The sequence below is a fragment of the Rhodnius prolixus genome, unplaced genomic scaffold (assembly GCF_049639745.1).
Source record: "Rhodnius prolixus isolate KJV_2025 unplaced genomic scaffold, Rpr scaffold_2, whole genome shotgun sequence".
Classification (NCBI taxonomy): Eukaryota; Metazoa; Arthropoda; class Insecta; order Hemiptera; family Reduviidae; genus Rhodnius; species Rhodnius prolixus.
In genome coordinates, this window is record NW_027411592.1 from 55,943,841 (window position 1) to 55,971,523 (window position 27,683).

The 27,683-nt window shown below is 35.4% G+C and overlaps 1 protein-coding gene and 1 long non-coding RNA gene across 3 annotated transcripts in view; one reads left to right on the plus strand and one right to left on the minus strand.

Moving 5' to 3' along the window:
- The window catches only part of LOC141450037 (uncharacterized), a 300,684-nt gene that overhangs the window by 245,225 nt on the left and 27,776 nt on the right, over nt 1–27,683 (plus strand). The gene's annotated exons all lie outside the window — the stretch shown is intronic.
- LOC141450035 (uncharacterized) overlaps nt 1–27,683 on the minus strand; it is a 233,999-nt gene that overhangs the window by 145,733 nt on the left and 60,583 nt on the right. The window lies entirely within an intron of this gene.

Consider the following 27,683-nt stretch of genomic DNA (forward strand, 5'->3'; position numbering starts at 1 on the left):
AAACTATATTTGTTCATGAACAAAGAGAAAAATTAAATGGATGAAAAAAAGAAAGCACTAAGCAAGATTGGAAGAAAATATTTTCCACAGTTTCTCTGTGGGTATACAAAATATTCTGTGGGTGCAATTGTGTCCACCAGAAGAGATGTGTGAATGGTGAAGCTAGAAGAATTGGTTTGTCGGTTGGTTCGCTTAACCCAAATAGTTGCGACACATTAACTTATCTCTTCAGTCCTTGACAGAACACAATACCAGGATTTGAAAACAGAAAACCACAAGCATTTTCCTTATACAGCTCAGAAAATCATTACATTTTCGATTTTCCCAAACACAAAGATACAAAAAAAAAAAAAAGACACAAACACTCACATACTCAAAAGAAAAGTACTAGAAATTTTGGCCAGCTGTACGCTTTAAGTACCACTTCTTGTACTTCCACAACGCTTTATCGTTGTCTACTTACGTCACTCGAGTCTGCATGTTGGTGAACTTCTTACCGCATCTCAGCCAAGTACGATTCACTTCCGCTGATAGCTAGCACTTCGCTTCATCCGCATCTAGTGCATTGATTGTACTATTACCGCTTCCTCATCCGCTTACCCCACTTCCAACTCTAATACACCTCTTAGGGCCTAAATCCAAATATTTGATTGATGGACGTGGAAGCTCTTTTTAAGGACTCAAGAGATCTGAAAAACCGGATATAGTCAAGTTTTTGTTGTTTTTGTTTTTATCGATATACGTAGTCAATATTTAAAAAAAAAAAAAAATCCAAAATTTTGACACGACAACAACACGTTCTCAATCTTGAAAGATAAAGTTAAGATCAAAACACGTAACAATCAACTGTCAGTACACACTAAGGACAAAGTTAAAACTTGATGGAAGAGAGAGACAAAAACAAAAGTGGATAGGAAAAGTGCCTAAAACTAAAGGTGCGGAAAACTTGAAAAACAGGAAGAGAAAAGCTATATATATATATATATATATATATATACGTGTTCTACTAACAAACCGGTACCCGCATCTTGTTGTATCTTTAAACAAGACTCTTATGTTTAAACAACACTCTTGTCCTCTACACCTTGATTACAAGAAAACTTTACTGTAAAACAAAGCCCACAGCCACATTGATGTAGAGAAGAAATATTCCATCATTTCCATTTCCGGAGTATACCTTTCCTCCTCATTATCGTCTCTCCTTATTATTTCTTTTTCCTAATCTCAATTATTAAGTGTTTCTTTAGATGAAGTTGAGGCATCAAAGATGAGGGATATCTTTTGGGGGATAAAAATGTTTAAAAAAAAAAAATTCTGAAAATGCTGGAAATATTAGCGATAGGCAGGCGGAAATGGGTTTCTAGAATATCGTTTCAACTGATTTCAACTACTATAAATCCAGGGGGATCTCCCCAAAACATTCATTTCCGGTACTAACTGAATTTCGGTCAACGATGCCTTGTACGCTGATGACGTGGTCTTTTACACGTCATCTTGGAGAATGGACACCATCGGCAACAGACTTACTCTTGCAATAGATAGATTAACTAAATACTGCACTAAGTGGAGAATTAGAATGAACCACGATAAGACTAACGTTATACTCTTCCACCAAACGCAGACCCACTTTTAACCGACAAATAAGATGTTATAACACTCTCATCCCGTGGTCTACCCACGTTAAGTACTTGGGGCTAACTTTAGACAACAAACTGGACTTTCACTACGCACGTTCAGGACAAAGTAAACGCAGGCAAACTGGACTACAAGATTGCTATTTCCTCTACTCTCACGTGACTCCAAAATGACTGTGACCAACAAACTACTCCTATACAAGGTGATCATTAGGCCGATGTAGCTCTACGCCTGCTCCGTCCGGAGCCTGGACTTGAAGTCAATAGCATCAAGAAACTCCAGGACAACGCAAAACAAATTTCTGAGAATTTCGCAACAGACTCTCCACGACGCACTAGAATTGACTCACTTCACACAGACTGCATCCATTATCCTCCCGAACACTCCTACGATTCAAAATCGACTGCTCAAAACTCCTTTCCATCCTAGACTGCCATCCTAAATCCACTCTGCCGCGACATAGCCTCCTACAGATCCTTCTACAACATACAGTCACAGAAGACTAAAACATATCCTACTCTAACTCTCTACACTAGCTGCAGGTTTTTCCTCTCCTTTTTTCCCTGCATTCCAATCCTCCTCATCTAACTTTTCACTTACTTCACTTAGTTAAGAAGGTTGAAATGCTTTCAAACATTTATACTTCTATATTTTTTTTTATGTATATATTTATTATAATAAATATTTATTCTATTTTTTTAGAATTTCGGTAAAATATGGCAACATTGTAATAATTTTTTGACTTGACAAAATAATCTCGTAAATAAAAATCTGTCTTAAAAGCAAATACAGTCGTTCTAATATTCATATTTTCAAAAATAACACACAAGCTTTACCAATAATATGGCAGATTTTCATTAAAGTTTTTCTTTTTTTAAAGAAGAGAATTAAATTCAAAGAGAGAGAATGGAAATTCCAGGTTTCTGGACATTAAACAAGAAAAACACACCGTTTTTTTTTTTTTGTTTAACTTGTTTTTCTTTACTTTTCACAGTTTTTCCCCCATTCCGGTTCCGGTTTTCCATTCATTTCCTGGGCTGGATGCTTCCTCTTTCAGTTCGTACAGCCCACCTAAGCTGCCACTGTTATTCCATTCGTGGCTAAACAAATTATTTACCGCCATTCTCAGTGTTTTCTCTCTCTGCTTTCTCTCTCTCTCTCTCTCTCTCTCTTTCTCCCTTATTTTCTGACACTCCCTCTTTTTTTGGCATCCTGTTTTAAGTCTCATTCATTCCATTTTACCAAGGCACCCGCCCGCCAAGAAGGATTTGGCCTACAATCAAGTTAAAGACTTCAAAAACAGGCGAATAAGGATTTTGGGGACAACAGAGGCCCTAAATAAAACAATGGAAAAGACCTTTGGGAGGGCGTAAGGAACCTTGCAAGGGAGAGAGAATGAGGAGAGGAAAAAGAAAGAGAAAAAAGAAAAGCCAAAATGAGAAAGGGGAGGAAAATACTTTTCATTTTCCTTTTTTTTTTTTTACTCGAAAGGGAAAAGTGTCTGGAATGGCTGGTGGACTGTTGAGGGTGGAGGAGCGAAAAAAAAGAAAAAAACCTGCGGCTGGAAAAGATCTAAATGACGCGACGACTCTGGATGAGCGAGACGTTCTGCAGGACAAAAACATGGACCACTCCTCCATTCACACCCACACAGTGGTGGCTTGCGAAAACGACCGAACCAGCGCGACAGGGACGGAGAAAGGAGAGCCGATGGATCTGCAGGAGGTTTTATCCCGAACAGTTTTTCTTTCTCTTTTTCTCACAGAAATTTTCCCCTCTAAAACAAAGGAATACTTTGTAAAAGGACTTTGTAAGCTTTAACTTCGGGCGCCGCTTGTCTCCACCATACAACGGACTGGTCTTTTCCCTTTCCCAAAAGCAAGAAAATTGACTTTTCTTTTATATTATTTTATTATTGCTATTATGTCTCCTTTTTTTCCCTGTTGTTGTATCTTATTTTTATTTTTTATTTATTATTTTTGTACTCGAATATTTATTTTATTTATTCATTCTTTAGAAATAAAGATTCGTTTTAATTTTTTTTAAATTATAAATGGCACTATAAACACTTTCTTTAACTGTTTAGTCAAGTTACAGGAAACAGAAAATTCGTCGGGATTTATCATTGTCCCGCCCAACCATATAAAGGCAAAGCCGGGGATACTCAAGGATAAAGAACAACTGTGGTCCTCTGTCTCCCTGGTCACCCATAAAACGGTTTACGGGACACAAGAAGAGTTTTACACAGGCTACCTACAGTCGATTCACAACCCCAGCCAATTTCAGCGCTACATCTAGTATGTCCAGTATTTATTTACGTAGTTGCCCCTAAAAACAAAATAAAACGAAATAAGAAGATATTCCTATTTCTGACAGCTGCACTATGCGGTTACGGATATGTAGTCAACAAATGAGGAAACACTGCCCGGAGACCGGAAGCGTACTGGAAAAAAAAGAGCTCTCAGGGATGCCTTAGGCTGGAAACATAGTGGAGCGGCAGGCAAAGCGGCGAAAATATACTCAAGTTAACATATGGGACCGCGCATATTGGGGGAGCAAAGCGAAGATGGAAGGAACGCTATCTATAGAGAGTAGAGCAACGCGTTGAGACATGTTTGATTTCTTCGCTCTCATCGCGCTCAATTTGCAAAGATTAAAATGGGATATTGCTGCATTTATTGGTGTAGTTTTTTTTAAATAAACCTCTGTGAGACCAAAAGGATCCTCTACATCACAACCGATTGGCGTTGGATAAGGAATGGGACAGGATTAATGGGGTTAACATTGGAAATTCGTCCTTTTCTTGATTAACATGCCTTCAACTCTGGTTAGTATGTAATCAAATGTTGAAATAGACATTCGAAAATACGCACGAAACTTGCCAGGATGCTCCCGAAGTTGTTGGTACAAGTGATGTTAGAATTCACCGTGTTCATGTCTAGTCCTATTTACATCATGAACAATGCAGCTCCTGTTGCTAAGGCTGCTGTAAATACCAAATTTTCAACCAAGAATTTTCATATAAAAATAATTCCTCCATCGTGTCTCGTCGAAAGGAGAAACGCGACTAAACTCGGTCACTATGTGCATGCGACTCTTTGCTCGCTGCTCGTCGCTCTCTTTGATCTGAAGCAGCTATCATCGCCGCTTTGCTCACCGCTGCGACTATGTTTCCAGCCTTAAGAATAAGATATGAACGGTGCACAAGAAAGCCTAATTAAAAGAGCCAAGGACATAGATTTTCTTTAAAAGAAAAAAACAAAATAATTAGATCCTTTTTGATGGACAATAAATACAATATTTAGTCCTTACCTAAAAACGACGAATTTGTAAGAATAAAGAGGAAAATAATGGAATAAATAAAAGTAAAGATGAATAGTAATTGAATAAAAAAATATATTTGCTTCTCTGAGAGTTCTCCTTATCAAAGGATGTGTACCCCACTTGTATCACCTGTTGCTGGTGTACCCACTGAAGTGTTCACTCCAACTGTTATGACGTATTATTGATTTGTTACAAATCTATCATTTATATAACACCATAAAACGAGCATATCATGATTTGTTATTCATTTAAATTGAAAAATAATGGTAATGAATATTTGCAGAAAACAAAACAATGATAGAGCGAGAGAGATAGAGAATAAAAAATTCACATTTCCGATCCTGGAGCTGGAAATTGTAGCTTCATATCCATGGGAATATTGATAAGGCACATATTGATAGAGGCTGCTAATGTAATCATGAAAAAGCAAACAGCTGGTAAGCTAATAGGAAATTTTAGGGAATGTAAAGGCATTTCCGCAAGTGAAAAACGCTTTCCTCAATAAGAGACTGGAAGTTACATGACCTCGGGACTTGGAATGAGTGTTTAAGACAAGAGTCTTAAGTGTGATTGCTCTCAGACAAAATGGACATCCTAGAACAAAGATAGCTCCGCGGAAATCCTAATGGAGCGATTAATTGGCTATGAGAACGATCGCTTATTACCTACTTCTTGTTTTACCCGGAAACTTCAAGGAACCACTTGAATCTTAGCGACAAAGAGAAGAGTAAAAAAGAAAATAGATACAATAAAATGATAAATTTTGGTCAAAGAAAATGTTTTGGCTAATATTTTCCGTATTATCCTGCTCAGATTTCGGCACTAGCCCTCGGTAGCAACTTTTGAGTTTTATGCACACAAATCAAGGCGCCACGTTAGCCGAGCGGTTAAGAGGTGAGACCTGCAAAGCTAATCTGCATTGTGGTACTGGGTTCGATTCCCGGTCTTTAGGCCTTGGATTTTATTTAATGGTTAATAAAAGAAATTTACAGTAAAGTATGTTTGATAGTCGCCTCCGTCCACTACACCTAATTGGTAGTTCGATGTGGGGGAAGCTGTTCTATTAGCACTAAGAACGCTCCAAAATGAGGCAGTGAAGAAAGCAGTTTTGTTCGTTGACTCACAAGCAGCCATTCAGGCTTTAACCAGCCTTGTGAGTAGTGAGTCGTACGATGTTTTAGAAGCACAAATGCTTATAGGAGAACTTTTGTCCTTGGGTTGGGAAATATGCCTGCAGTGGATACCCAGCCATTGTGGTATCCAGGGTAACGAAGAAGCAGACCGTCTTGCAAAAACTGGATCGCTAAAAGATCAACCGCAAGCTCCCCTGGATTACGCGACAACGAAAAGACTCCTACGTCATAAATTTAACTCCGAGGCGATAGAGAGTTTTGAAAGGCAGGCAGAAGGGAAAAAGTGGAGGGTTCTGCTTGAACAGGGAGGACGAATTCCCCATAACCTCCCCAGAAACGAATTAGTTGCCTGTTTCAGACTAGCCACTGGACACGATTACCTGCAGGCTCATCTTGCCCGAATTGGAGTCGTGAACAGCCCTACCTGTGTGTTGTGTGGCGTTGGGAGCATGACTGGCTCTCACCTAGATGAGTGCCAAGCTCTTTTAGACATTCAACAACTGCCAATTAGGCAGACTGATAACTATAAGTATCAATCTATTTTATATTGGACTGCTCGAAGTCGAATGGCTGAACGCCAATCATGACTTGGCATTGGAAAAAAAAACAAAAAAAAAAACTAGACCAATACCAGCCCCCACGTTTCCAATACCAGCTTCAACGTTTGTCAAGTGCTAAATGAAATATTTATAAGAGTATAAAAAACACTCACGAGGTAAGATATAAATGAACCATTTTTAGCTTTAAAATATTGAAATCAATTTTACGAGTAAATCTTTATGCATGTATGAACTTGTCAAATTAAATACGTCAATATTTTAAAACAATCATGGTTTTGATAAACTAATTGAATTTTCCTGTTTTCCCAACAAGGAAAATGTATTTTCAAATGGGTAGAATTCATTCAGTTAATTTTATATACCAACATAAAAATAAAATTACGAATTTAACGAAAAAAAAAAAAATATATACATTTCGAGGAATTGGAAGAGATTAATCGAAAATTGTTTTGCATAATAAATATTGCACTCTCATGTGTTCCCCCTCCCTTTGTTTTAATATTTATGTATAAATAAGTATATATGTGTAAAAAAAAGAGGTACATACACCCTGTAACTGGCAGCGAGCTGAAGGGAAAGGGCAATTTACCTGCTTACTCCCACTGTTTCCTGAAAAACTGCCCATCAACCAATTTTACGCCAAAAATTTATAATGTATTATAAAATTATTAAAAAAATTATGGAGTTAATTTTCCAGAAAATGGGACTTTAAAGGAAAAATCTACCAGAATCACTCTCGACTCCTCCCAAAAACTGGCCTTAATCGAATTTTCCTTTAAAAAAAAATACTTCAAATGAACGTTGCAAGACAGAGTAACGCTCTGTAAAGAGGAATTTCCGGTGGCGTGGATTTGCAATCAAGTCCTTGGCAGGATCTAATCCAAGTATAAAACCATCACGAATAAAATCAGAAAGTCCATTTTTCATTTTAAATATTGAGAAGATTCTGTGTGAAGAATTTTTACTTTATAAATTGAATTTTCAAAAAGTCAATTTAGTTACTTCAGATTCAGAAGTATCATCTTCTGCGTATTAATATTTTTTTTAAAAAAAAGAAAAAGGAAATAAATGAAAATCTGAAGATAAAATTAATTTCCTCAGCATCCCTGCCGTGTCTCCTCATCTGTCAAGCTTCAAAGGAATATTCATTATTTTTAATTACCTCTCTGAACTATGAAAAAATGTAAAAGCACTCAGGCCAAAAGCATTTGTGAATATTTTTTTTAAAAAATCTATCCTAATCTTTTTGTTTTAAGCTCTACTTTTAAACAAATCGACCCTTTTTTTTATATATACATATATAATTTTGATTTTAACGAATGCAATGTAAAAGCTTTCATTCTAAAGCAACTTGACGACAACTTAAATAACCATTTATCTTTTCACGAATTATTTCCCACTTGAATTGTTGATTTGATTTTCCTTTTTCTATTTCTTTTTTACAATGAGATATATATCTTTATTTATTAAAAAGAATCTTCCTCTATTTATGTATTCGTAAGCAAAGAATACGAGGGTCGTTTGAAAAGTCCGTGCAAAGTCAGAGAGATATCACCACTGGCGCGTATCGAGGTTATGTTTAGTTAGTAGCATCTCTTGGAAGAACACACACCAAGTTTCAGCCAGATCGGTCTATTTCTTTGTGTTTGGCATTCGTTTGAATAGAGAAAGTCGAGTGATTTTCAAAAAATGGACGAAAAAGAATTTCGTGTGTTGATTAAACACTACTTTATGAAAGGCAAAACGCCTCAGGAGACTAAAGAGAAGCTTGATAAACATTATGGTGACTCTGCACCTTCGATTAGAACAGTTTATAAGTGGTTTCAAAATTTTCGGAGTGGCCATATGGGCACAAGTGACGCTGAACGTTCTGGACGCCCTGTTGAGGTTACTACTCCAGAAATCATTGATAAAATCCATGATATGGTGATGGATGACAGAAGAGTGAAGGTGCGTGAGATTGCTAGTGCTGTGGGCATTTCGAATGAACGGGTACATAATATTTTGCATCAACATTTGGACATGACAAAGCTATCCGCAAGATGGGTGACGCGATTGCTCACGCTTGACCAAAAACGAAATAGTGTGAAGTGTTGCAAGGACGGTTTGCAGCTGTTCCAGAAGAATCCGCAGGACTTTAAGCGTCGTTTTGTCACTGTGGATGAAACATGGATACATCACTACACTCCTGAGACCAAAGAACAATCTAAACAATGGGTTACCAAAGGCGAAGACCGTTCCTTCGGCCGGAAAGATTATGGCGACTGTCTTTTGGGATTCGCAAGGAATAATCCTCATCGACTATCTGGAAAAGGGTAAAACTATTACAGGTGCATATTATTCATCGTTATTGGACCGTTTGAAAACCGAGCTGCAAGAAAAACGCCCACGATTGGCCCACAAAAAAGTCCTTTTCCATCACGACAACGCACCAGCTCACACCTCAGCAGTTGTGGTCGCAAAATTAATGGAAATAGGGTTCCAACTCGTTTCACATCCCCCCTATTCTCCAGACTTGGCTCCCTCGGACTACTATTTGTTCCCCAATATGAAGAAATGGCTGGCGGGATAAAGATTTTATTCAAACGAGGAGGTGATTGCAGAAACGAATGGCTATGTACAGACTAGGACAAATCCTATTATTCGGAAGGGATCAACAAACTAGAGCAGCGTTGGACGAAGTGTATAAGCCTAAAAGGAGACTATGTTGAAAAATAAAAAAGGTTTACCCCAAAAAATTAAGTAGTTTTTATTTTTGCACGGACTTTTCAAACGACCCTCGTAGTTCGTCCTAACAATCAATATTTGGTGATTGAATTGAAATTAAGGATGATTTATATTTTATTGTTATTTTTTATGTGATAAGCCCATGAAATATGTATAAGAAGACTTAAACACAGAAAGCATTAATACTAGATTATTTTTGGTTTTCTCTCTTGACTTAAACATCATTCTTGTTGCTTTAGTTTTCTTATCATTCGTATAGATAAAGTATAAACTGGATCATGATTGTATTTATTTAGATTTATATAGGAAATTCTAAATTCCAAATTTTCCTAAAAATCAAATAGAAGGTTATTTTCACTGTATAGGGTTGGGCCATTGTTTTGCTACGTAATTCAATGGATAAATAACTAACTCTAGATAACAGCGAAGGGGGCAGTAGTATTGTTAAGGCTAAGAGGAAATATGAGGTGAATGAGACAGTTAAAGGCATAGTTTTTAAGTCACACTTCTTGTAGATCAAGAGAAAGGGTACGGCCTACAATATTGCGAGAGCAAAATTAGCGGACATTCTGAGAAGATGGCCCATTTTGATGACAGAATTTCTGGTTATTTAGTCTAGGATTTGCATGTTACGAACTGTGGCTATTAAATAACCAGACTGATGCTGTAAAAAATGTTTATTTTAAATTTATACATATTTAGTTATTAACAACCTTCAATATACACCACTCCCCTAGCCCCACAACGCTCCATGCGAATTTACCATTGTTCGAAACCGTGCTGGAAGTCCTTTTTCTGTGAGCTCCTGCATGACGCTTGCCGCTTTTTCTTTCACAGCTTCAAAACGGACTCAAAATCGTGTTCCTTTTAATGCAGATTTGACTTTAGGGAACAGATAAAAGTCACATAGGGCCAAGTCAGGCGAATAAGGCGGATGGCCCTAAAACTGGGATGTTGTACTTGGCTAAAGACGTCTTGACAGACAATGCAGTGTGAGCCCGGTGCTGGTTGTCTTGATGGAGAACCCATGTTGGCTTGTTCTTCCTCAAAATCGGGTCGTTTTTTCCCCTTACTCTTTCACGGAGTTGAGCAAGTACCGGTAGCAATGTTGATTAATTATAATCCGATATTTTCATCCGTTTTGGACCTGGAAGAGCGACCCGGGCGGTCATTATCTCAGACGTCTTCTCGACCATCTTGGAAACGCTTAAAACACTCAAAAACTTGCGCACGTGATACAACATTCATCGCCGTAAACTTCTTTTAATAAAATATAAGTTTTCGTAACAGTTTTACCAAGTTTCATGTGAAATTTCACGACAATTCGTTGCTCTACTACATGTGTAGTAATAATGTTTTCGGCAAAACGAAACTAAACACTTCCTACACAAAACGACGGTTCCGGTCAGACAGATTTTGTCTACACACACGTGAGGCGCTGCAATCGAAAGAGAAGGCTTTACGCTGCACAGCTGTCGGTCGTTCAAGATTTGGCGCATGCATAGTTCTTCTGTAGCAGCATCAGTCTCGTTACTTAATAGCCACACCTCGCATTTTACTAATCGTGAATCGGGAATAACATCGTGATCGTGAATAAAAATAAAAACTGTTATCCACCAAACAGAATACTAAGAACAGATGTTTTAAACGGGTTTGCTTGGAGCGATTAACAGGAGAGGATTAAAACGAGAACATTCTTTTAATAAAAACCTAGAGAAAAATAACGAATGCTTGCAAATATTACATAAAATACATTAATAATGTATAAAATGATAATAATAATATATTTAGATTAGTTAGAATTAGATTCAGCTGTATGGTGGTAGCCTAGGCAAAATATTTAGCACCCTCTAGGGTCTTACTAACTTAATCACAGTTGTAGTAATTTTAACAACATTGAACTAAGATCTATATTTCAAACTGTCGGAGGTAATAAGTAATATGTAACTTGGTAAATCGATGGAATTTAGTGTAGACTGGATAATTACTAAGGTTTGTAAAGAAGAAAAGTAATGGGCAACTTTACCAGGCAGAGCTTAACAAAATTTACATTATTATTAACTATTTTTCCAATAAATAAATAAATAAATAAAAAGGCTACTCAAAAACCTAAAATTTCAAATTTTATTTGCAACAAATTTAAATCTCATTTAGGGAAGGGATTAGCTATGCGGATAGCGTATTGGATTCCCACGCGGAGGTCACAGGTTCGAATCCAGGCTGCTGACCCTTAGATTTTCTCTTCCTAGGATCTTCTTACAGCTCACTGGTCCGGTGATGGACAGTGTTGTCTGTAACGAGAGAACACTGTCTGGAGGCCGGCAGTGCACTAGAAAAAACTCCGGGCGCTAATAACCTCAGCTGTTGATGCGCTGTTGTTTTTTGAGTACGTTTTTTTTGAGTACGTATGTTACTAGTTCTAAACACAAGATCGTGTTAAAAAGAAGCTTCCCCACACACTAGTTCTCTTCCGGAAATGATTACCATTGGATAGAAAATGCTTAAATCAAGGCTATAGGCGTATCTTTAGAGAACGTGTCAAAAAAAAAACTGACAAAAAAATCACTTCGCTGCCGAGAAACTTCCGGAAGAAGAATTTTAGCCGCTAACTTCCTGTCAAATTTTTAACTTCCGACGATTTTTGTTGTTTTATTATTAGTATTATTTTTTTTAAACTAGAATAAATCATTACATACTGCCATTTTCTAAAAACTACATTGATATTTCCTGTATTGATACGATATCTAAAATTGGACATTATCGTGATTGCCTTCCTTAGTAGGAGAATTTAATAAGTTTAAAGTCACTTTTTGGCAACATTTTGTAAATAAGTTACCCATTTCACAAATTGAATTTAATTGCAGTTATTAGGGAAGTGATTAGCTAGGCAGTTAGCGTACTGGAAAGATCATCAAAACCTATCAAATGGGCGAAAAGTTAAGTTTACCTGAAATGAAGAGAATTTATTCGCTAGACTTATAGGGGCCAGTAAATTTTTGGCGCGGCAAAAATATGTCATAATGCAGTCCATGAAATTTAGCCTTACAGAGGAGAAACTCCTTATCATTACTGAGTAGGCGAACAGCGATTTTCGATTTAGTGAACAATCGATTGAATAGCCACTTTTGATTGAATAATTTTTCTTCTAACTCGATTTTAACAATAAATCTAACCAACCTTGACAGTACACAAGATATAGGACAGTAACTTACGAAGTAATAATAATAATAATAATAGCGTATTGGATAGTTTACTAAGTTTACTGAAAATCGATGAAAGCCTTTATTAATGAAAACTTTATTCACTAAAAAAAAGTACTGACGGGTTAGTGACTTTATCTCTGTAGGCAATCAACTTCTTCCGATTCTTCGTCTTTGAAATTGTGGTGGAAGACAGACAGACCCACATAGCACATATCCGGTAAAAATTCAAGAATCGGAATGATTGTTGTCTGTAACGAGAGAACACTGTCCGGAGGCCGGCAGTGCACTGGAAAAAAGCTCCGGGCGCCAATAACCTTAGATGTTGACGCGCTTTAAATCATAAAAAAAAAATTGCAGTTATTACAATTCTCCAGAATGTCAGGTAGGTATGTTTGTGTTTTAAAACATGTCAAAAGTGACGTAATGTAATTTAGTCAAATATTTTATTCTGACACAATATTCTGTTAATAATAATACATCAAGATAATCTTTATTTTTTTAATTGCTGCCTTAGCCAGCAAGTTTATTATAAAACGGAAACTTAGTTACAAGTCAAATTCTCTACAAACAAACTGATCACCACTGATGATGGGTGAAGATCCGAAGCCGATAAGGAGTAACCAAAAAACATGCCTAAAATGATGAATACAATCAACGATATTAATCCAGACTTCCGGCACAATTTACAATTTCTTTTTACAGAAATATTATATAAAGAGTTATACTAAACCAGCCTTGCTTACATGTGTTGCATTTGATTTAGTTTGTATTAGAATAATATTATAATTAGGTATTTAGCATAAATAAGAATCTTTTAAGGCATGCAAAAGCAAGTTATTCTGCCTTTTTACAGAGAGAGGTAGCAAAAATTATACCAAATCAACGGAAATAAAAATAAATAAATAAAAAAAAAACCCGAGGCGATAAAGTTAATACCATTTTGATTGCTGGAGTCGTGAGTTGTTACAATTTAACGTTGAATGGTCGCCATTAAAGGTGATTGAGTCTACCGGCTTGGCCGCAGACAGGCTATTGGATTAACATAGCCATAAAATGGCCAACTAAACCGTTTTAACTATCCTCATCGCAAACATGGTGTTATAGGAGCGTTCACACAGACACACTGAGATATAATCCTAAAAACCTCGCCCATTTTATGGCTTTCACGACTAGAAAGTACCATAGAACAAACAAATAGTCAGTTATGTTTAATATTTTCACTTATCTTTTGTTTTTGTCATTGCCGTGGACATTAACTCAGCTGCTAATCTGCATTTCATATTTAGTTCCATTCATTTTATTGGTTCGATTGCATTTATTTATTAGATTATGCATTCCAAATGATTTTACATATCGAAATATCTACTTCCTATTCATTGTTCGTTTTTTGAGATTTTTTCTTTTTTTCGTTCAAACATACACACTTCCGTTTTCACGAAAAATAGTTTGCCAAAGATTTTTTTTTTGTAATAAATTTTTTAATTTTTTTCAACCGTACATGTTAGAACATGCATCAGTAATACTAAAAAGCATAGCATTGTTGAAAGATGATTTTTGATGTGCACCAATGTCGTCCGCTACCTTGACAAAGGACTAAATTCCCCCTCCATGACTAAAAAAAAAAAAGAATTGAACTGAACAGATGTTACCAACTATTGAAAAGCCTACTTTTACCACAGATCCAGCCATTCAACGGACAATAAAAGACTTTAAAATTTACGTGGAACATACAGAATTGAACTTAGGGGTTCAACCTGCAGTGATAAAATCCATTTAATCCAAAATTCCCCATGTACCGTTCCCATAAATGCTCCCTCCTACATTTCAAATATTACCACCAACAGAGACCCTCTGTAATTCCTATCGTCAATCTAGTGTTTGGTGAAGCAATTACCATCTTGGCACCGCTGCTGCTTGTTGAAGCTATTGCCAGAGCAGCGTTGACTTCTTGGTTGTCATTCAAATTCTCAAAATGTAATAATGAATGAGAATAAATATGAAATTGGAACACTTCAATAGGTGGCATCTTATCCCAAGCACTGGGGGAAGACGTCATATAGATTTATTTTTGTACTACATGCTTCAGCCATGTTCTTTCAAGCTAACACGTACTCACCAAGATGTACACGACACCAAAATATCTCGGATTTATTACGTTTAATCTAGTCAATACATCACCAAACCTTAAGAATCGACAACGAAATATTATGATATGTGCGCTCGCCAAGTTCAAAGAGTTGAATTTTCAGTTTAACGAGGATTAAACTAGATATAAATAGAAATATTCACAAGCACGGTATTCACAGTTGATGACCACACGCTCTAACGTAGGAATTGCTGTCATCCAGTTATAGATATGCAAAATCTGACGGTACTTGCGTCTTCCCCCTACTTACCTTAACCTGATATCTTGTTCTAAAAAACAAAAACAAAAATTCTACCAATCCCTGCAAAATCCGACTCTAATCCCTTGGTCCGCTACCTTATCGTGCACCATTACCGAGAAACCCTCTCTTGGCGGGTTATTAAAACGGCAATATTTTATCGCCTTTTCCTCATCGAGTGACCGAGAGCAATTAGCTTCAGCAACTGAAGATGAGTGATTCAGCTGGCTCAGCTTCACCTCTCAGAGTGAACATGTTCAAGATGCATATACAGTGCCACTTATTGCATTATAAAATGCTGGTTTAACAATGCAAACAATAACAACCACAAATTTATATTTTATTCATACAAGCTTGATTGAATTATTTTACGTTTCAGGCAGCAAAAGAATACTGCATAAAGGAAACATAATTAAAGTGAAATTTCTCTTCACACCAAAAACTGAGTAATCGATCACTCATGATGGATCGATCAGGGATACCAATAAACATGACTGACACAAAAATCAGCGATAATAAGTTACAATGTTTGGCCATAGATATCTTTCATTCAACTAATAAGAATAAGAGAATCGTTGAAGCGATCGCATATTTCCCTAACAACTTTGAGAAGGTAAACAAAATAGATTAAGAGAAAATCCATGTTATAAATATTTGATAAAAAGGTGAGAGGAAAAGTTTCCAAAGTGAAAAACCTATTTAGAGGGGGGAATCAATTAATCTTGTTTAGGGCCCAATGATTGGCAGCTAGAAAATACCCTTTACTTTTTATTAGGCTCACGCCCTTAATATATTCAATCTATTATTAGGTATTGAACCTTATCAAGCTGCCTATTTTACATGGTAGGCATTAATAAATATCTTCACTGAATAGGCTAAAAAAAGATGGTGGTTAAAAAAAGGAAATATGTCTGTCGATATACATATACGTATTTAAAGGAAGGCTTCAAATCCAGTATGTAAACTAAAAAAAGGAAAAGAAAAAAACTTGGCATATCATCAGGTTTGTCTGTGTTGGTTTGTTTGTATATATGTTAGTCAGCGCGAGGGTTGGCACCACTGACTCATCAATAATCCACACGTCGCCTTCCGTTTTACCTATATATATCCACCAAACAAACGTTGCTTTTGAAAACATTTTATGAATACGTTTGTAGTATATATAACAAGGCTAGGGGCGTGATAGCGGGGGGTTGAACAGAGGCCCTTATTTTTAACGATTTTTTGTTTTGTTATGAAAGGGTGGAAATTGTCAACACTTCTGTGTAACATACGTCATACAGAGTAACACTAATTTATTAAACAGTAATTAAAATTCAACCAACCAAAAAGGCAGTGGGAGAAAAAAAGGGAAATATAATTACAATGTGATGTTTTCGAGGGAGTTTTTATTTTTCATCTTCATTTTTAATTTTTTTTTTAATTAAAGAACTGATTTTTTTTCCACCATATTCTTGCTGGAGGTTGGTGGAACAGAGGAGTCTATCCAGGCCCTAAAAAAAGGTTATCCAGTAATTAAATGTCATCATACACGGCAAGAAATGCCCAGCAAGTGGAAGCTGAATCTCTACAGATGAATTACAAAAAGGGACCCCCCCCCCCGAGTCGTCCTTAAAAAAATTATTTCCTCAAGGATCAACCCAGCTTTTCGAAGCTATCACAAAACCTTGCAGCACTCCCTGAGTGTGCCAGGCACACACGGCAAGAAAGTGAAATTTTCAGGATTCTTCATTTGCTCACACTGGCTGTGAGCTTTTAAGTCTATTTAAGCTCTGGCATCACGCCCTGAAACAGCGCACTCCTCAGAGCTAAGCCGGACACAAGTTGAAGTCTAAAAACAACCCTATTAATCCGCCAAGTGTGCGTCTAAAGAAACATGATTACAGAAAAAAATTAGATTAGAGAACAATATCTGAAAGAAACAAAAGACTTCGGCATGCTTTAGAGCCTCACATAGTAAGTCCAAGATTTGAGGCTACTTACTCACTATACAGGATATCCCATCCAAAACGGGCCACTTTTGAAATAACTCTTAAACGAAGGGAGATATCAAAGAAAAACGAACCTAAAGTTTGTCACAAGTATTTTTCTCTCTAGTTTTTTGATGGTGTTAGGGTTTTTTGAAATCATGTAAAACATTCATTTTGAATAATTAGGAAATTATTATTATTATTTTTATTGATGTTTTGATGACGTTTTACTTGATTTTAAAGTCCCTGATGGCTTTAAAGTTTATCAGCATTTGATTTATTAGAAATTAATAAGAAAATTCGCTTTTAATTTTAATTTTTGAAACAGAGAAACAGAGGGGGAAAAACGACGAAAATTTAATCGTTATGATTGAATATCTCGGCAAAGGTTTGAAATATTTTTATTTTTTTTGGCGTTTATTTATGGTACAATCAGCGCGTTAGCGCTAGAAGTAACAGTGATGACCGAGTAACAAATGATAAGTAACGAGTGGAGAAGTTACCGCAGTGGTAACACTCCCAAACATTAGGTGGTTAATCACTCTCTTCACTTGAGAGGAGAGATCACGAGGCCACTGTCTCTTAAGGCGTCTTGCCTCGGGTTATCAGGAAGAGTTCTAGAAGAATGATTTTGAGCTACAAGATTTATATGAGGTTGCAGGCTGAAGTGGAGTTTTCTGTATCGTGTTTTCAGCAACTTGTGTGATAAAAGGAATGTTAAGGTCACAGTGTGTATAGTCCAGGTTGGAGACATAAAAAGGAGTGTGTACAATAGTTCGAGGTATTTTAGCCTGAAGAGATTGAATCCTTTGGAGATTGGAGGCGTTTGGTTGAACCCTACAGCTCTATTCCATACGCCACAGATGGGTTTCAAAATAGAAGTATAAATCAGTCTTTTGTTGTCCAGAGAGAGTTTTGATCTATCGTCTAAGAGTCTTTTAAACAGTCGATAGCGTCTGTTTAGTTCTGGTTCTTTTAAGTCTAGCGGGGAAAGGTTTGAAACATAAAAGTGAAATTAACGGCATTTTTCTTCATTTTTTTCAAAATACAGTAGTTTGAAATGCAGTAGTAAAAAGTGGGGGCTCAAAAGGAAATCGCCACTTTCTACCCCCGATTTAAGGGGTAAGGCGGCAATAAAATCAGAAAAACACTAACACCGTCACAAACTAGAGAGAAAATACTTCAACAAACTTTAGGTTCTTTTTTTTGGATATCACCCTTCGTTTAAGTTATTTCAAAAGTGGCCCGATTAGATGGGACATCCTGCATAATGAGCATGATGGGACCTAGCATAAGTTGACCATTAACAACAATAGTTTTTTTTTTTGTTTTTTATATCTTTTATTAACCCCACTCTTTTCAAACAGTGACAAAAACACAGCCCCAATTAGAGCTGTCCAATCCACAAAACACGAACTAATTGGTTTAATTTATTTATAATAAAAATGAACGGAAGTGAGAAATACCTAAAAATTCAAAAAAAAATTAAATAATCGTCATAAATGTGTATGTTGTTACGTGATTAGTTTCAGTAATTAGTTTCTAATTAGTAACTAATCGTTTCTAATCGTCACTAATTAGTTTGTTAATCTTCCAGTAGGCGCGCCTGTGTATGAGACAAGAATAGGCGTAGAATATCCTGAGAGACTAGTGCTGCACGAGACCGAGACGAGGCGAGACTTTATGCAGTCTCGATCTCGGTCTCGGTCTCGGTCGCTCAAGTCTCAATCTCGGTCTCGGTCTCGGTCTCGTCGAGATATCTCGGTCTCGGTTTTTTGAATTTTTGTTTAAGTATTAAAAGCGGTTTGCTATTAATAATCTTTTCAAAAAATGTTATTATTTTCTAATAATTATTTTAATTCATATATTGGTAATGAAAATGTGTGTAAAAGAAGACAACTACTTACACTTCAATGCATCATATATTACTATTACTGTTATATATCTTTATATAATTTCAAAAAGATGTTAAAAACGCGCCAAATGAAAGACCAGAAGTGTAACAAGTCGATTCGTGAAATGAAAAATACACCTCCCAACAAACTTCCCGCTCCATTAGTTATGGCTGTTGGTGAAGATAAAGAATCTGATGATTCACCTTTTGACGACGACGACGACGACTGCATCAATATTTTTGCACCATTTGCTCTAAAATCAGCAAATATCACTGAAGCATGGAAGACAGAAATAATTAATTACACCAAATTAGACCAAGCACCAGTAGACGGTGACATTTTAGAATGGTGGAAAACACTTGAGAATTCCTTCAAAAATTTGTCTAGAATGGCGAAAGATATTTTTAGTATCTGTGCAACTTCAGTGCCATCGGAAAGATTATTTTCGCAAGCTGCGATGATAATGACCAATAGAAGATCTTCTCTAACTTCTGACTCAGTAAAAGCTCTTTTATGTATCAATGCTTGGGCAAAGTGTATCTTAAAAACGAAAATTTGTGGCAATATTTTTTAGGTGCATAGATAGTCTTTTTTTTTCAAATTCACTAATTCCAAAATTCTAAAAAATAATTCAAATAATATCAAAGTTCAAAGTATTAGATTATTAATAGTGAAATTTATGAAATTGAATGAATGAATGATATGAATAGTGAAATTTAGTGAATTTATGTAAAAATTATGTAATTCGAAGGGGGCCGCCACCGGTAGCCGAGCGGTGCGAGACCTGCGAAGCTAATGTGTATTGTGGTATTGGGTTCGATTCCCGGTCTTAGGCCTTGGATTTTATTTAATGGTTAATATGAGAAATTTACAGTAAAGTATGTTTGCTAGTCGCCTCCGTCCGCGACATCTAATTGGTAGTTGGACGTAAAGCCCCGCCTGAAAAAAATAGGCGATTACTTTACTTTGCTTACTTTACTTATGTAATTCGAAGTCAAATAGATGTAGTAATATTGAACATATATAATAAAATCGTATCTTTTAATAATTAATTCAATACCCGTAATGATTATTTATTAATAAAGAACACAATTTTATAATTTTGTAGATAAAAATTAATATTTGAAAAACCGAGACGAGACCGAGATTTCTCGATGAGATATATATCATGTCTCGGTCTCGGTCTCGGTCTCGGTTGCTCAAGTCTCGTCTCGGTAAAATAAAATTGGGAGAGATTTGTCTTGTTTCTCGTGCAGCACTATGAGAGGCGATAAATCGTGTTATTTCAAACAACGATTAATCAATATATATTTTCAAAATATTAATTATAATACTAAAATTAAATACTTTTAATTGAAAACAAAATAAGTAAAGCAAAAAAAAAGCCTTTTTTTTTTATTTGTTTGCGTCATCACTCAGAAAGGATATTTGGAAAAATAAAACATCGGTAATCGTTTACGTCATCCAGACGGAAATCAAGTTAATTTATTTCCTGCCTCACAAGATACTGTCATAGAATACCCCTTATTACGTAGCACACATGTACGTGTGCCAATTGTAAGCTTAATAAAATTGGGAGTTTTTGAGATCAAAGTATTTGTATGTATATTGTATGAATGGGGAAGTTAGTTGAGCTGAAGTGGAGCCAGGTCTTGGTAGGAATAGTAGGGGAGAACTTCGACAAACTGGAGTGCCGCGGAAACTCGAAGAGTTTGGGTAAAAGCCGTAGGGTTTTCTGAAGCAGTACCAAAACCAGTGACTATAATATCATCTAGGAATGACTGGGCAAGGTTACAGGGTAACTGGAAACTGAATCCCAAATTTTTTACTCAAATGGTAACCACAAATCATAGAAGTGCAGCTCATAGCTCACAAAAAATATTTAGCTAAAAGAGGTGACCTCGCAGTCGGCTCATGGATGCACCACTTTCCGATACTTTTTGCTGGTGGAGAGTGGGGTTTACCTACAGAACTAGCAACCCCAAAGTGTCCTCACGACCATAAATATTCAAACAGGTCCATAAGCACAGTCAACAAGTGTGTCTTTAGAAGAATCAACAAGTAATAGTAGCTTGGAACCTTGCGCCAGTTTTCCTGAAGAAGCTGTTAAAGTTTCCATCCTTAGGAAATACAAATATTTCATTAGTTGACACCAAACTCTCAACAAAATGGATCTTTGTTAAGCTAGCATGCTATCCAACACTAATATATATTGAAAAATGTGATTAGGTTGGTAGTGCTGGATATCTTTGATTTAATCCTGTCGTAGCATGCATTGTATCCCTGACCGATAGCAAACTTTCAACCATCATCAGAGGTAGATTAATCAATTTGATGTAAAGATTTCGACTTCACTTAAGTTTCAGCAAGGATTCAAAGTCATATTGAAATAGACGAGAATGAAAAAGCTGATAGAAGCAGGGAGAGAAGCAGCTACACAAGCGTCGAAGCTGAGAGCCCGGATTAACCAAAATTCCAAAAGAACTATGACAGAAAAAAAAAAAAATGGCAGAGAGGCTGTGATCTAAACAACAGAGATACAAAATTTACAGACAATAATGCTTGAAAGTTGAATAGAAGTTGAAAGGACACTTTTCAAGAAGTGAAAGACTGATTATCCACAAGACGTAGAAGAAGAGGTCCACACAAAGCTGACCGCACTCTCTTAGCAGGGAGAGAACCCCCCCCCCCCCCAAATGAATGCTCTCTTGGTGTCCGAGTATGTCCGTTTGGATATAGACACAAGATTTTTGGTTTGAGTATAACCTTAATAACGTTTAGTTAAGTGGCTGCAGAAATGTACACGAATTGTTGGAAGTAGAAGACAGAATATCATGATGACATGATCTCCATATCGTGATGAGAAACTAAGTTAGATCAACAGGTTGCATCCCCCAACAAAATATGTCCTTCCCTTCCAAAAAATATAAAGAGAAAAAAAGAAAGAAGTAATACAGCAGAACATTTAGAGAAAATATTCAAGATTAACCTGAGATAGCTTCTTTTCTTTTTTGTTAAGCATCCTTTCCTAGTTAGATCCTCTTCTTTTATCCTTATCCTTTTAACTGGTATTAAAAAAATACTTTAAAAAGCAAATTAAATATCAAATTTACAAACGTTCTTTAAACAGGTTTCTTAAATTTTGTCCCTGTCAACAAGAAACAGAATCCTTCAATTAAATATTTTGATCTTCCCTATTATATATATGATGAAATGTGCAAGCATGCTTTTTGAGTCAGCGTAAAGCTGTATATTAACCGCTTAACCACTTCATCCGCAAAAAAAAAAAAACTGCAGCGAACATACCCATGGCTTTCTCTAACCACCATTCTAAAGTTGCTAACCGTAAATTTTCTTAAATCATAAAATTTGAAAACATATTTAATGATTACTAACATTAAATTTAAAATGAGCCTAAATTTGTCCTTGGAATTTTTTAAAAAGATTTTTTGCTATACAAAATGTATTATTTGAGCGTTATAACGTCTAAATTTTGCTATAAGCAATAACAGCTGTTCTGAACAATAAATAATCATTGTTGAGGGAAAAAACTAGCCACTGGTAGCGCTCCATATAAGAAATTTTGATAGCTTTAAGTCTCCCATATATTCATTCGAGCAAATCACGAGGCCTTTGGTGTTTATAACATGACGTCTAGGGAGGATCGTCAGGAATTGTCCAGGAAGAGAGAGACTAAAGGATTCTGAGTTGGAAAGGAATATTAAGGACATTATGAATGGTTCGACATAGAAGGGTTTCATTAGACGAAAAAGAGCGGAGAATTTTTTGATTGCAAGGTTCGAGTATGAATTCTTAGGAGGTTAGACTACGGCTTCGCAAAAACCCTCCCCGTAAGTCCATATTGGTTTTTAAGTAAACTGTTTTTTTTACAAGAGCTGTTTTTCAAGAGCGATAGTCTTTTAAGCTGCCTTTATTATGGGTTCATGCTCACGCTTTTGGGGACATTTATTTGTAAATACACAATCCATACACTTTCCCAAAAATAATCATTTGTTATAGTTTAGGGAGACCTCAAAAGAGGTTATTTCCGTTGCGAAATGATTTTTAAAATTTAACATGAACGCAACAGTTTCCTTTAACTGTTAAATGATAGTCAAAGCGAAAGAACTAAGCTTGCTGTACCAATCTACAACCTTTTTGTCCTGGTTACAGACACGCTTTCAAGCCAAAAAAGAACCAACAACTATTAGATGCCGTCTATGGTGGCCTAGCAGAAATTAGATCGAATTAGGCTAGTCGAAAAAAAGAAGAGCTAAAACACAACAGAAAAACCCTTCACTAACAAAGAAACCCTTCATCACTGGGTTATAATTTGCCTTCTTAAGATATAGACAATATTGTTCCATTTCCATAATCACGTCATAAGTCCGCGAACATTAAGTTCCCCAAGGTGGAAATTAAAGAAAATAATTTCTATTTTCCAATATAACAATCAATATCATTTTTTCCTATTTTCAATATCTGAACTCAATTTCAAAACCAAACTAAAAGGAAAACTTGAAGGAAACTTTATAACATAAAAGCATTTTCTGTATATTTCTTTACAATTCTAGGAATGAAAACTTTAAAAGAAGAAAAATTTTCTTTTCAATTTGGAAATGTTAACTTAATTTAGAAATCTACAGTATTTAGGTCAGACTTTTTTCCACGTACTATTTTCATTTTTCCCTTAAAATATACTTTTTATTTATTTTTTTTTTTTTTAGAATACTTCTGCTTAAAACCAAAGTTTAAGTTAGGATTATTTTTCTTAAAAAAAAGAAGAAAAGTTTCTGTATAGTTTTCTTTTATTTTTATCTGAAGCAAGAATAGATTTTTGGGCTTCGTTGTTTGCTGAAGCTGTGACTTCAGTGTGCAAAAAATTCACGAAATTTATAGTAAATTAAGTTGCAATAATATTTCTATTACTACAAAACGAACAATATTTTAATACAACATTATGCAAGTGTTAGATACGTAAAAATACACATACCCACACCCACACCCACACCCACAAAAAGAGCACTTTAGAAGAGTAACCCGCAGAAACTTGAGGAAGTCCTGCCAAAGACTACTTGTGGACACCATCAAGTAATGGAACAAAAAAAAAAAAAAAAACTCTTAAGAAGCAAGATTTGTGGGTGAGAAATATAGAAGTAGATTTAAGATTTTCTCAAGACTTAACTGAAGAGTGAACCTCCGATATTGGATGAAAAACTTTAGTCAATCAAAAAGCTAACGACGAATAATACAAACATATTATTAAGCACTGTGGACTTTACTATACTGATTACTTATTGGACTTCTTTATTTAGGTAAATTCTTTTTAGAACTGAAGACTGCCATCAATGGTTCAACAAAGTGTATCGTTTTCGCGACGAATAATATTAAAGAAAGTATAGCAGTTAGGTGGAAGAAGATTTGAGGACGATGGGTGTAAGAAGGTGAAAGGACGAGAGCCCAAGAAAGAGAGGAATGGCAGTAGTGGAGGCCTTGGTCTTTTTAAGGGCTGTTCAGTCTTAGAGAGAGACAGAGAGAGAGTGAGAGAGAAGTTAACAACTATTCAGGACTGTAATGAAAGGCATCTGAAGATTTAGATCTGATTTATAACATCATACTTTTTTTAAATTTTTTTATTGTTTCTTAATTAATTAATTAACAATTTATTTACAAAGAAACTACAAAGTAAAAAAAAGTAAAAAAAAAAGAAAAAGTAATCGCCTATTTTTTCATGCGGGGCTTAACGTCCAACTACCAATTAGGTGTCGTGGACGGAGGCGACTAGCAAACGTACTTTACTATAAATTTCTCATATTAACCATTAAATAAAACCCAAGGTCTAGACCGGGGTAATCGAACACACTAAACTAACAATACATCTTAGCATTGCGGGTCTAGCCTATAACCACCAAACAAACTTTACTATAAATTTCTCATATTAACCATTAAATAAAACCCAAGGCCTAGACCGGGGGAATCGAACCCACTAAACCAACAATACATCTTAGCATTGCGGGTCTAGCCTATAACCACCAAACAAACTTTACTATAAATTTCTCATATTAACCATTAAATAAAACCCAAGGCCTAGACCGGGGGAATCGAACCCACTAAACCAACAATACATCTTAGCATTGCGGGTCTAGCCTATAACCACCAAACAAACTTAACTATAAATTTCTCATATTAACCATTAAATAAAACCCAAGGCCTAGACCGGGGGAATCGAACCTACTAAACCAACAATACATATTAGCTTCGCAGGTCTAACTACAAAGTATTTACAGGAGTACCAATAAAGTAATTCTAGCTCCTACACAGTTTTAGTATTAATACACAGGCTAAAAAGGAAGTACACTTTTGATAGAGGGGAAAAAATATACTCAAATCCAAATATACTCAAATACTCAAAAGAAGACAAACAGCTGAATAAGATTGTGGACAAATTAAAGCAAGCCCAACAATATGTTGAAGATAGTTAAAGCCGCAGTAACTGCAAGTCCAGACCTGACACCAAGACAGAACTGTGCGACAGGAAGGAGAAACAAAGGAACAGCATATTCACGAACAAAAGAAATAAGAAGCAGAAAATGTGTGTCATTAGTTATCTCTGTTAAAAAACAAAAAAAAAAGAAAGGGTTTTCAGGAAATCTTGTGGTTTACTCCTTCTCTAACTGTCACCTGGAAAAGCTTAACTTCCGGACATTGTGACGAGATAAACTGGCGTCAAGAGAAAAACAAATTAGAGAAAAAGAGGGGGTGGCGGAAAAAAAGGTAAATCTACCTGTACAGGTAGAGAGGAAAAAATGATTAATTCGTTCGTTAAGTGAAGCCGGAAAAAAGGGAAAACACAGTTTTCTTAATTAATGAACGTAATTTAAAACCTTTATTTTCTTTTTTTTAACTTTTCTTTGGCTTCTTTAAATCATTATTAATCTACACCGGCATGATACGCATGTTCATTAATGGAATAAAAAGTCAGAGGAGAATCTGTTTGTTTGTCTCTCTTTGGACTAAGCTCTCGCTTTAATTACGAAAAGCTATGTGTGCTTTTTTTTTTTTTTGAGCGAGGATAGTTTGAAGAAAAAAAAAACTTCAGTATAAATCCAAGCTTACTTTTTGTATAATTTTTTATATTTATAACAAAAGTTGGTTGAAAAGTGGATTAACCCATGGATTTACTAGATTAGGGAAGCAAAAAAATAAAAAAGACAACTCCAAAATGAAGTAAGTAATCAGGCAAAAAAAGCTGTCCATTTGTATAGCGCTCTCACCTCTCACCTCCAAAGTATCTCAAGAAGAGCGAGAGAGAGATTGAGATAAAGAGAAGAAATTTGGTTCCAGAATAGTCTCTGTACAAAGTGGCGTGTATTATAACCATAAAAATTAAAAGTAAAGTAAAGTAATCGTCTATTTTTTCAGGCGGGGCTTAACGTCCAACTACCAATTAGGTGTCGTGGATGGAGGTGACTAGCAAACATACTTTACTGTATAATTCTTTTATTAACCATTAAATAAAATACAAAACCTAGACACCGATAATCGAACCCACTAAACCAACAATACATCTTAGCATTGCGGGTCTAGTCTCTTAACCGCCTAACATACTTTACTATAAATTTCTCATATTAAACCATTAAATAAAATCCAAGACCTAGACCGGAGGAATCGAAACCACTAAACCAACAATACATCTTAGCATTGCGGGTCTTGAAAAAGAAAAATATAAAAATTAGAATATTTATTAAATACTTTACACTAACTACTCAAAATAATTTTCGATATAAAAGGGTTTTTATTTGACAATCTCAATTGGGCCGACAATTCTAATTGTAATCTCAAATACATTAGAATTGTCGGCCCAATTGAGATTGTCAAATAAAAACCCTAATAAGATTGTTTTATTGATGTAAAGTCTCACATACTTAATGCGAAATGTGCAATTATAATGAATACGAAGTCCCTTTCGCATATACTTATTAGATGCCCTTGCTACAAATTATCTAGAGGTCAGTTCTAATCTGACTCTACGAAACTAGGATTTCAACAAAAAAATAAGCTTTGTTTTTTTATCCATTCCTCTCGGGAAATTCACTAAAAAGAGAAAGTAAGTTTGCGCAACTTACAAATGTTATATTGATCGCAAACAAATATTGATTATTTAGTAAAAAGAGGACTAATCAAAGAAAACAAAAAATGCAGAAAACCAAACATCATTATAAAATAGTTAATATAAATTCTGATAGATACAAAAATAATAACAATAAAGTATTTTTACTGATAAAAGACAAAAAGAAAACTGAAAATAAAAATAATTTTTTTGATTATCTATCAAAAAAAAAACAAACAAAAAAAACGCGGTATCTTTTGATTTTGTTCATGAAAAAACATGCAAAAAAAAAAAATAAAAATTGAAGATTCATTACGTAATTTTCATTTACACTAAATCATGTACACCGAGGAGCAAGTATACCGTCACGTGAGACTGTACATGAATGAAAAATGACTACGCTTTTCTTAAACCAAATGGGAGATATTTCCATGCAATAAATTTTCCACAAAAACTATAATTTCTAAGCAATTTTCAGATACTAGCAATTATTGTTATAATTAGAAAGTATATAAGAAAATATTTTATATGCAATTAGGTGAACTTTGAGGGGGGGGGAGAGGAAGGAATTTTACAAATTAAAAAAATGTCCCAATTTGGAATTGAAAAATAGGATCAAACTACCAGAAAAAAAGCCCCATTAAAAATATATATATATATATATATATATATATTTAAATTTACTCTTGGCATACATTAACTTTATTTCAAAGGGTTCTTTAATTTGAAAAAAAAATAAATA